Source organism: Cervus canadensis, chromosome 5 (assembly GCF_019320065.1).
Source record: "Cervus canadensis isolate Bull #8, Minnesota chromosome 5, ASM1932006v1, whole genome shotgun sequence".
NCBI classification, from domain to species: Eukaryota; Metazoa; Chordata; class Mammalia; order Artiodactyla; family Cervidae; genus Cervus; species Cervus canadensis.
The window spans coordinates 91,388,263-91,396,447 of NC_057390.1; the positions used below are offsets into that span (position 1 = coordinate 91,388,263).

At 48.5% G+C, this 8,185-nt stretch overlaps 1 non-coding gene across 1 annotated transcript; it reads left to right on the forward strand.

Annotated features, from left to right (window-relative positions):
• Positions 1-3,496: 3,496 nt before the first annotated feature.
• Positions 3,497-3,609, forward strand: LOC122442825. Its single transcript, XR_006269799.1, has one exon. It is a non-coding gene; the product is annotated as a U5 spliceosomal RNA (small nuclear RNA).
• The last annotated feature ends 4,576 nt before the right edge of the window (positions 3,610-8,185 follow it).

The window sequence follows — 8,185 nt, forward strand, 5'->3', positions numbered from 1 at the left end:
CCTATGGACAGAGGAGCCTGGAGGGTTATTGTCCAAAGGGTCACAAAGAATCGGACACGAGTGAAGTGACTTGGCTCACACGCAGACAAACATAGATTTGGCTCTGATTTCTTCAACATGTTTCTTGTTTTAAATTTTTCTAAATTAAAAAAATTTTTTTAAGTTAATTATAGACTTACAGGGGCTTCCCTGATAGCTCAGTTGGTAAAGAATCCGCCTGCAATGCAGGAGACACTGGTTCGATTCTTGGGCTATGGGGTCACATTATTTACTGTTCATAGACTTACAGGAAATTGGGAAATAGTATGAAGAGTCTGGGATACCATTCCCCCAAAGCTATCCCCAAAGGTAATATCTTTCATGGCTGTGATACAATATCAAAACACCAGGGTAGGCAGGTTTGAACAACTTTAGGGTTGGATAATTTCAATAATTTTAAGTTGCCTTTGTGCTCCTGTGCCTCATTCCTGCTTTGCACTCCTTGACTGATGGTACCTGCTTGCAGGGTCGTGGGGGCACCCCTCAGTATTGCCAGGATAGTGAGGTCAGGAGAGAGTGTGGGTGAATCTGATAGGACCCTGACAGCTTTCATGGTGGGCCTGCTCTGAACCAGGCCCCTTTAGGCTCTACAGGACCTACAGTGGCTGGACAGGCAAGGTTGTTGCCTTCCAGGGCTGCCCTGAAGTAAGTCCAGACTCTGGCGATTTTTGGTGGGAGGGAGTTAAACACCCTTTGTGGTAGACTGAAATGTGTCCCTACAAAATTCATGTGCTGAAGGCCCAACCTTCGTACTTTAGAATGTGAATGTATTTGGAGGCAGGGTCTTCAAAGAGGTAATTAAGTCACAATTTGGAACATTTCATGCAAAGATGGGCACAATTAAGGACAGAAATGGAAGGGACCTAACAGAAGCAGAAGATATTAAGAAGAGGTGGCAAGATTACACAGAACTATACAAAAAAGATCTTCACAACCCAGATAATCATGATGGTGTGATCACTCACCTAGAGCCAGACATCCTGGAATGTGAAGTCAAGTGTGCCTTAGGAAGCATCACTACGAACAAAGCTAGTGGACGTGATGGAATTCCAGTTGAGCTGTTTCAAATCCTGAAAGATGATGCTGTGAAAGTGCTGCACTCAATATGCCAGCAAATTTGGAAAACTCAGCAGTGGCCACAGGACTGGAAAAGGTCAGTTTTCATTCCAGTCCCAAAGAAAGGCAATGCCAAAGAATGCTCAAACTACCACACAATTGCACTCATCTCACACGCTAGTAAAGTAATGCTTAAAATTCTCCAAGCCAGGCTTCAGCAATACGTGAACTGTGAACTTCCAGATGTTCAAGTTGGATTTAGAAAAGGCAGAGGAACCAGAGATCAAATTGCCAACATCTGCTGGATCATCAAAAAAGTGGGAGAGTTCCAGAAAAACATCTATTTCTGCTTTATTTATTTATTTATTTTATTTCTGCTTTATTGACTATGCCAAAGCCTTTGACAGTGTGGATCACAATAAACTGGGGAAAATTCTTCAAGAGACAGGAATACCAGACCACCTGACCTGCCTCTTGAGAAACCTGTATGCAGGTCAGGAAGCATCAGTTAGAACTGGACATGGAGCAACAGATTGGTTCCATATAGGAAAAGGAGTACATCAAGGCTGTATATTGTCACCCTGCTTATTTAACTTATATGCAGAGTACATCATGAGAAACGCTGGGCTGGAGGAAGCACATGCTGGAATCAAGATTGCCAGGATTAATATTAATAACCTCAGATATGCAGGTGACACCACCCTTATGGCAGAAAGTGAAGAAGAACTAAAGAGCCTCTTGATGAAAGTGAAAGAGGAGAGTCAAAAAAGTTGGCCTAAAGCTCAACACTCAGAAAACTAAGATCATGGCATCCGGTCCCATCACTTCATGGCAAATAGATGGGGAAACAGTGGAAACAGTGGCTGACTTTATTTTTCTGGGCTTCAAAATCACTGCAGATTGTGACTGCAGCCATGAAATTAAAAGACGCTTACTCTGTGGAAGGAAAGTTATGACTAACCTAGACAGCATATTAAAAAGCAGAGACATTACTTTGCCAACAAAGGTCCATCTAATCAAGGCTATGGTTTTTCCAGTGGTCATGTATGGATGTGAGAGTTGGACTATAGAGAAAGCTGAGCACTGAAGAATTGATGCTTTTGAACTGTGTTGTTGGAGAAGACTCTTAAAAGTCCCTTGGACTGCAAGGAGATCCAACCAGTCCATCCTAAAGGACATCAGTCCTGGGTGTTCATTGGAAGGACTGATGTTGAAGCTGAAACTCCAACACTTTGGCCACCTGATGTGAAGAGCTAACTCATTGGAAAAGACCTTGACGCTGGGAAAGATTGAGGGCAGGAGGAGAAGGGGATGACAGAGGATGAGATGGTTGGATGGCATCACTGACTCAATGGACATGGGTTTGGGTGGACTCCGGGAGTTGGTGATGGACAGGGAGGCCTGGTGTGCTGCGGTTCATGGGGTTGCAAAGTGTCGGATACGACTGAGTGACTGAACTGAACTGAGGTCATTAGGGTGGGCCCTGATCCAACAGGACTGTTTCAGCAGAGGAAATTAGGACACGCACAGAGGGATGACCACGTAAGAACACAGGGAGAAGGGGGCCATCTACAAGCCAAGGAGAGAGACTGTAAGAAACCAGCCCCACTTGATTAACTTGATCTTGCACTTCCGGCCCCCAAAAGTATGAGAAAAACAATTTCTTTTGTTTAAGCCACCCAGTCTCTGGTACTTTGTTATGGCAACACTGGTAAATAAACACTCTCCAATGTATTAATCTACATTCGGGGGAGTGAGTGAGATGGCCCCCAGAAGCTGAAACCAGAAAAAACCCAAGATGCCCAGTTATACTGGAATTTCAGATAAACAGTGAAGAATTTTTTTTAAAACATATATTGAATGGGGCATACTTACACTGAAAAAATTCATTGTTTATCTGAAATTCCAATTTAACCAGGTGTCTTGTATTTTTATTTGTTACAACTGGCCACTCGGCCTCAGAACTGAGGCATTGGCTCCCGCCAGGACCAAGGCTCGAGGACACACAGACCAGCCGTCGCTGCCCAGACGGGGCTGAGAGCCAGAGGCGGCTTCCTGGGCCTGAGCCGCTCTCCCCAAATGGTTCCATCTCCTGCACAAACATATTTATTGGGCTTGATGGCAAACAGATTATGCTTGTCCCGGGAAGGGCAATTCGAAAGAGAAAACCTTGAAGTCCGGGAAATAACGATGAGGGGAGTTAAATTAAAGTGCAGAAGACCCTCCCGAGAGATAGCGTCAGGGTGAGTTACAGGCCCGATAAGGGACTGGGGGCTCACAGAGGGGGCTCAGAAAGGTCACCTGGTGGTGCGCAGAGGACCAGGAATCATAAATATGGGGCAAGATGCCCAGCTGGGGTCGCCAGGGTGAAAATATTGGGGTCATTCCAAAAACAATTATCCTGCTTGGTTTGCTCTTCAGGTCTTGTAAATCTTTCACCTTTTATAAAAGATTTCTGGGGAAAGAAGCACTTTGGAAGCTTTAACTGATTTTTGAGGCTGCTTCTTGGTGGTTCTGTGAAAAGAAAACAGACAAAAGGGAAAAAGTAATTACCCAGCATTCTCAGGGGCACAGGGATGGGCTGACTGGAATCTTATTCCTGGGAGAGTTTAGGCTGCCCTGGGTTTTGACTCACTCTATTTGGAGTCTGGTCACAGTTTGACAATTAATGCTTTTTTTGTTTTGAATCCAGTCACAGTAGGGCTCTTGGTACCCCGTGGACACTGGTTTTTAGGGCAGCTGTGTGGAAGCCATATTGTCAGGTGTGGCAGCCATCTTGAGTGTTTAGGCAGCCATCTTGGTTGTGTGGCTCTTGTCTTGGCCATGTGTACCAAGGCTCATGTGCCCACACAGAGCCCCTGAAGGTGGAGGATGGGTCTAGGCTGTCCTGGCCTAGGCTGGAGAATGGGTCTTGGCTGTCCTGCTCCATTGTATCCCCTGTGTTCTCAGGGTCTGTCCAAGGGAATCCTGGTTCAAGCTCTGTGCCTCTGTCCATGTTCCAGGACAGTTGGCAGCACCAGCAGAAGGTAGTCATTCATTCCACCAAAGTTTTATCGATCACCTGTTATATGCTGGCCACTGCATTGTGCGTTGATTCCTCAGGCTCAGCCAAGAGCTTCATCTTTGAGGCAACTACTTCCCAGGTGTCTCTGCCCCTCTGACCATACACAGCCACAAAACTGGCTTTACCTCAGACCTCTTGCTCCCATCTACTAGCTCATGTAATTGTCATGACCCTGTAGAGGAGGGATTATTAGCCCCATTTTATAGATGAGGAAACTGAGGCTCATAGAGGTGAAATGACTAGCTTAGTGTCACACAAAAATAGGGAGTGAGGCAGAGCTAGGCAACCCAGGACTGAGTCTCACTCTCCTCATCTGTGCAATGGGCACAGGTGCTATGGTCCTGCCATGGTGGTGTGGTGTAGAGGCAAGGAGCCCATGAACACTGGTGGGGCAGAGCCCAGGCTTGGAGCCTGTAGTCTCCTCTAGAGAGAGAGAGGCTGTTTTTTTATACAAGAAGACAAAGAGTTTCTCCCAGTCATCTTTTGCCATCTGCCAACTCCCAACAGGATATAATTATTCAAATTGAATAAATGTTTGCTGAATGAGACTTGGGCTTCCTTTAGGTTCAAAGCAGACTGAAATGTAAAAGGATAGGGATGGGGGTCAGAGAGGGGAGTGGCTATGGGCTGCTGTGCCAGGCCATGCCTGCCCCATATTAAATTCAGAGCGTTCACATAGGAATACTCATTCTTCCATCCATTCACTCATTAAACAAACATTATTTTGTGCCAGGCTTGCTCTGGTATTGGGGTTACTGTGAGTGCAGAGCAAGGCAAACTCACTCCTCCAGGCCTAGAGATCACACCCGGGAATGAGAGACAGACCAGAGCAAGAGAGGCCTGGGAAGAGGCTTTTGCTGGATAGAGGGTGATGATGGCTGCCTGGATGAAGGTGGAGTGGCCCTGATGAGCCACGTGGAAGTGTATAGGGTAATAGGCTCAGAGAGGTAAAGCGACTTGTCTAAGGTCACACAGCTAATAGGTGGCAGAGTTGGTTTGCTCTCAGTCTGCACCTGACCCTGCTTAACTTGAGCTGCCTAAAACAGCCTTGTCACTCTAAGTTCTGAATGACCCTTATGTGGCTCTGGCCAAAAAAAAAAAAAATGGTGTTTGGGAAACACTGCATATATCACTCCTTCCTGGAGCATGGTGCATGGTACCCATTAAGGGCTCTGGGGGTTCCTGCAGGAAAGGAACCTGCTTAGCCTGCATCCTCCTGGGCTTCTGCTCCAGGCAGTGGAAGCACCTTGGCCAAGTCAATGCCTTCAGGGTATCAAAGTTGCTCAGCTCTGGTGGGCCCCTCCCAGAATGCACTGGAAACCAGAGACTCTAGTCAGTGGTAAGAGCTCGAAGGGCCAAGGAGGACCACGACAGCTCAGGCAGGCTTCCTGGAGGAGGAGGTCCTGGAGTCACACCAGCAAAGACAGCTCAGCTCAGGAATCTGCAGGGAGGCTGTGGACATGATGGCAATGAGCGATGACTTGAGGGGCCAGAGGGGCCATGTTCAAATCCTGGCTCTGCTCTTAGTCGTTATGTGACCTTGGGGAAATGATAGGACTCCTCTGAGACTCGATTTCCTCATCTGTAAAATGGGATCATGACAGAACCTCAGGTGATTCTCAAGGCTTTAGCTCAGGGTGACTAGGAGGCCAATTCCAAGGCTGAGAGTGTCAGCTTCGCAATGGAGAAGGAGGGCTGTTCACATTTTTTTTTCCTCTGAAGAACTAGAGACTCTGGAAAATACTCCTTGACCTGAAAAAGCCCCAACTGGACGCTCCTGTGGGTCTGTTACAGACATGACTTTGCAAATCAGATGTGACAGGCAAATGTGTGCCAAGATGGTGGCCAGCTGTTCGGCGGTAGGGAAGGGGCTGCTTAGAGACCCTCATGGCCTCCTTCGAGAGCAGACGCCGCCAGGCTCGCTGTGCCCCGAGCACAGGTGTGTGAGGATGTGTGCCCTGCCCGGGGGGAGCGGGGATGGGCAGGGGCAGGCGGCTCATGGGGTAAACGCTCCCTCACACACACGTACACACCACACGCACCACACACACTGAGTACACCACACACACTCTTATCACACACACATACCAGAGACTCACACCACACACACCATGCACAAACATCACACACACACCACATACACAATACGCATTCATACCACACAACACACACACTCACATGATACACTGCATATTATACTCACCATACATACTCACACCACACACACACTACACACATACACACACACCACACACTCACACCATATACCACATACTACCACACACCACACACACACCACGCTGTCACACCACACACACTCATATACCATATATTACATACGCCACACTCACTCGCACCACACACACATACCACACATACTATGTACACACACTCACACCACACACACTCATACCATATACACACAACACACACTCACACCACACACACAGCACACACTCACACCACATGCATTCCACACACATGTGCACACCACACACACATGCCTCACACACCACATGGACTGCACACACAATGTGCACACACACACCACACACTCACACCATATACCACATACTACCACACACACACCACACACTCACATCAGACATTCACACCACACACAGCATACACCACATATTACACACACCACACTGACTCGCACCACACACACATACCACACACACATACCACACATACTATGTACACACACTTACACCACATGCACTCCACACACATACACACACCACACACTCACATCACACACACACCACATGCACTCTACACACATACGCACAACACACACACATGCCTCACACACCACATGCACTGCACACACACTCAAACCACACACACCACACACATACACTACACCACATACACACCCTCACATAGCCCACCAATCTCCAGAGACGCTGTGGTTGGAGTGAAGCCTCACCTCCCTTGTGCCCATGTGGAGCAGGTGGCCCACGAGGGGGAGCCCTGGGAGTTGGAGTCAGAAGCGGGTCCAGCTCCTCCCTCACAGGGCAAAGCCTCTTAGCCTTTAGGTCTTGTTACTGTGTAAGGATACCATGAGCCACTGCTTCGGGGGGATTTTGAGAGTATTATTTGAATAGGTATTTAGCACGGTGGTTGGCACACAGCAGCTGCTAAAGAGATCCATGGACTCTACTCGCCCCCCTTCCTCTGCTCTGGTGATTGGGGTCCACACCCTGATCCCTGTGTTCTGGGAGCGCTGCCATTCACAGCAGCCTGTCACAGGGATTGGCCCGAGGATAAACATGTGACTGCTGTCAGGCCAGTCAGACCCCTGTCCTGCCATGTATATATGGCATGGGGATAAGAAGTCCCTCCTTCTGAGGTTCCAAAGCCTGGCACAGTCTGGAGCTGACCTGGAGGATGCCCTTCTCAGGGGCAGAGAGTGAGATCCAGAAATGGGACTTCGGAGTTGAAGGGGATCAAGGTGACACAGGCATGGGCTGAAGTTCTGTCTCCTGCTGACACACACATTGATGAAAGGCTGGTCTCGTGTTGGGAGGCGAGTGTCAGCTGACAACTGCTCTGTGATAGCGTAGGACATCGGTCCTGTCCCCAAGAGCCCCTCACAGAATCCTAGGGAGGGACACAGATTAGACCCTCCCCAAAGCCAAAGGCTTCCATCCCCAACACGGATAGGAGAAACCAGTGATCTGGGCAGAAGGCCTCAGGAGCCCTACCTTCCGTAGTACAGGGAGGATTAGTTGGGTAATGATGAAGACGACCATTTGGCAGAGGTCTTTGTGCACATTGAGCTCCCGGGTTTCAAGGTGCCCCGGCAGCGAGGACGCCTAAGCCCACAGGGAGCCGAGGAGCCATCTCTTACTCACCGATCCCATGCGTGGGGTTGGACTCTCAGGCCACTCTCCTTCCACTTGATTGATTTCTTTCTCTTGGGGTTTCTTGCCTCAGCATCTGTCCTCCCCCAGTGTCCGCCAGCTTGTCATCTTCCAGTTGGATCCACCAGATCCAGGAGTGTTCTCAGGCCCCAGC